Genomic DNA, 3,422 nt, shown 5'->3' with positions numbered 1-3,422 from the left:
GCTGCTGCGGAATGTGGGCTGCTCTGAAAATGTTTGTCGCACAGTAGGCAATTTTATACATTTCATTTATTTACTTTTTTCTTATTTTTTCCTTCCTTTGCCCAGCTCAATTTATTGCATTTTACGTGTGGCACAATTTTGTTGCGGTTGTGCGGTTGCCGTCACAGTTGTGGCTTTTGCTGTGACTTGGCAACAATTTGCAAATGCGGGCGCTGAGTGGCAACACACAATACTTTCATGCCTACACCTATACATACGTACATACGTGAATAAGGAAATATTTCGCACCGCGGGGGCGTCAACGCGTAATGGTCGATTTGATATTCAGTCAACTTGGCGGGCGGTCGGGGGGTAAGGTGTGTTGTTAGCTGTTTGGCAGGCAGCTGCGTTAAATGATTATGGGAGAGTAAATTCGAAATATGATACGTCTCTGAAGGAAAAGAAACAAATGAACTAAGTGAGAATAAATTGCAGTTTTACGGATGCTGAATGCAGATGTGTGAGAAATGGCTTTCTCCGCCGCACATCGTTTCATGATTTGAAATTAAATATTTTTTTTTATTCTACCATAATTTTGTCAACTTTCTTTGAATGCAAGGATGGAGAGAAGGAGATCCGGAGATGCGCATATAAAAAAATATATGGCTCTTTTGAGCTTAGGTTTGGTTAGGTGGAAATGGTTGTCCATGGAGAGGGCACACTTGGCGAAAAATAAAAAATAAAACCTCTGTGATACCATTGCAAAGGAGATAAGAAGGCTGCGATGAAAGGAAGGAGGACGATTGGATGGCGGGGGTGTTGTGGATGTGTATGTGGTGAAGACACGCGAACGATGTCTGATTTACGATGGTATTAGCCGCTTCGTAGGTTAAATGGTTGAAGTGCCTGTCTGGCACTCCTCAAGTACTGTGGGCAAAAAGTAAGGTGAATTTGGTTGTAAAATGAAAAGTATTTATTTATTCCTGTAAATCAATTTCATCCCCTTCAAAATAATCCCCTCTCGATGAAATACACTTATGCCAACGATTTTTCCAATCCCCGAAACATGCCAAATAGTCCATTTCCGGTATAGCCATCAGCACCTTCTTCGATTCAGCTTTTTGGCGAAATGGTCACGAAGAACGAGTGCAGTGTGAGACGGTGCATTATCGTGATGCAAAAACCAAGAGTTGTTGGCCCATAATTCTGCTCTTTTTAGACGAATCGCTTCACGTAAACGACGCATAACGCTCAAATAATATTCCTTATTAACAGTTTGGCCAAGTGGAAGGAATTCATAGTGCACCACACCACGAAAATCGAAAAAAAACTGTCATCATGACCTTTATTTTTGAACTAGTTTGACGTGCTCCTTTCGGTCTGGCCTCGCCTTTAGCACGATATTCGCTTGATTGGTCGGTTGTTTCAGGGTCGTAAGCATAAATCCAAGTCTCATCTCCCGTAATGATGCATTTGAGCTTGTCCTGATAGTCTGAAAGCATTGTTTCACACACATCAACGCGATGACTTTTTTCCAAGAAATTGAGAGTTTTCGGTACCAAACGAGATTTGACTCTTCGTAGGCCCAAATGGTCTTTCAAAATGGTTTTCACAGATCCTTCTGATCATATCAGTAAGGTCTTTAACAGTCAACCGACGATTTTTGAGCACTAACTCCTTCACTTTATTGACGTGTTGGTCATCTGTTGACGTCGATGGTCGTCCGAAGCGCTCCAAGTCATCAACATGTTCTCGACCCTCTTTGAAGTCTTTGTACCACTTATAAACATTTTTCTGCGACATGGTCGAACCACCAAATGCCTTCTGCAACATGCTAAACGTTTCCGCAGCCGAAATTTCATTCCGCAAACAAAATTTGATGGCACTTCTCTGTTCAATCAAATCAGACATTGTAAAAATCGAAAAATGCACTCTTGGTCGTTTGGTAAACATAAGCGCAAATATATTACTGATAATGACATTCACATGAAAGTTGGTCGAGATGTTATTAACAGTGCTGCCAACTCATGAAAAAAATAACTAGAGCGAAGTTTTAATCCCGCGAAGTTTGAAAAATAAATTCAATTACTTTTTGCCCACTTATTCTGAGATTGTGTCAAAAATTACTCAGCTTTACATATTGCAGTTACGTGAACTAGTTTCCAATCCTGCTTCCTAATAAACTCGAAAAATATGTATTAGAAAAAATTCTGGAGCAAGAATGTTATCATCCAAACTTTTTTCTTATTGATTTACCAAAAATGGTATGGAAATCACAGTTCTTAATCGCTGTCTATGAAACACAGTAACGGTGTCCTCTACTCGTAAGCGTTGTTGGTACCTCTGAGATTTTATGTTCTGTTAGAATGTCAACATTTTAATGATTCCAAATAGGCGTGCACGAGCTTTATGAGCTCGCTGAAATATTTATGCTGTAAAAGAGAACAAAAACCACAACAACAACAAACAAAAACTATTTGTAGGTGAAGTAATCAAGGAAGCGAGTCTTCATCATCAAATGACTTTTGTGTGAAGTGAAAGAGGAAAAAAGTGTAAAAGGAAACCAAAAGCATAGCCGATTATTGGTGTAAACCTCACCCCAAAAGTAATCGTACAACATGGAATTGTCCAACATTAAATTGTTAAATACCCGCAAGCCTATACAATACACACACACATACGCCCATACATACGTATGTATGTAAGCATGAATGCGCGTTCAACAATTACAACAGCAATTAAAAGTCAATTGTCACGCAGCAGTCGTGGCATAGCCTGGAAGTGTTGTTGTTGTAGCTGAGATATATAAATTCTTGTTTCATTGACCGATTGACCGACAGAGGCGCGATATTGTTAATGTGATAAAAAGTTGTTAAGTAACTCTTGCAGATGTAGGTATGTTTGTGTGGGTATGTGTGTGTGTGTATGGATGTATGTAAGTATGCATGCAATAAAAGCACCGCAACAACAGCTCATAAAAGTACTGCTACCATCTACTTATGCTCGTAATTGTACTCGTACATATGCACTTATATATACTAGGGTGTTCAATAAGTTTTGCGGTTCGATAAAAAAACAAAATTTTATGGTTTCAAAAAAAAAGAAGAAAAAAATGGTTTGAAATACACTTTCTTATTCAGTATAGTCACCCTGATCATCAATACACTTGTTCCAACGAGATTCCAATTTATGAATTCCATCTCTGTAGTGAGAATCTGCGAGGGCTGCAAAATACGTTTCCCCACCTGTTGTGACCTCTTCATTTCATGAAAAACGCTTGCCACGCATGCATTTTTTTAGGACTGGGAACAAATGGCAGTCGCCAGAGCCTAAATCTGGTGAATAGGGTGGATGCTCCAACAATTCGAACTTTAATTCATGGATTTTAGCCATTGTCAAAATGGCCTTGTGACATTGACAAAATGGCCGGTGCATTGTCCTGA

Source organism: Anastrepha ludens, chromosome 3 (genome assembly GCF_028408465.1).
Source record: "Anastrepha ludens isolate Willacy chromosome 3, idAnaLude1.1, whole genome shotgun sequence".
Classification (NCBI taxonomy): Eukaryota; Metazoa; Arthropoda; class Insecta; order Diptera; family Tephritidae; genus Anastrepha; species Anastrepha ludens.
This window is presented reverse-complemented; position numbering follows the sequence as displayed.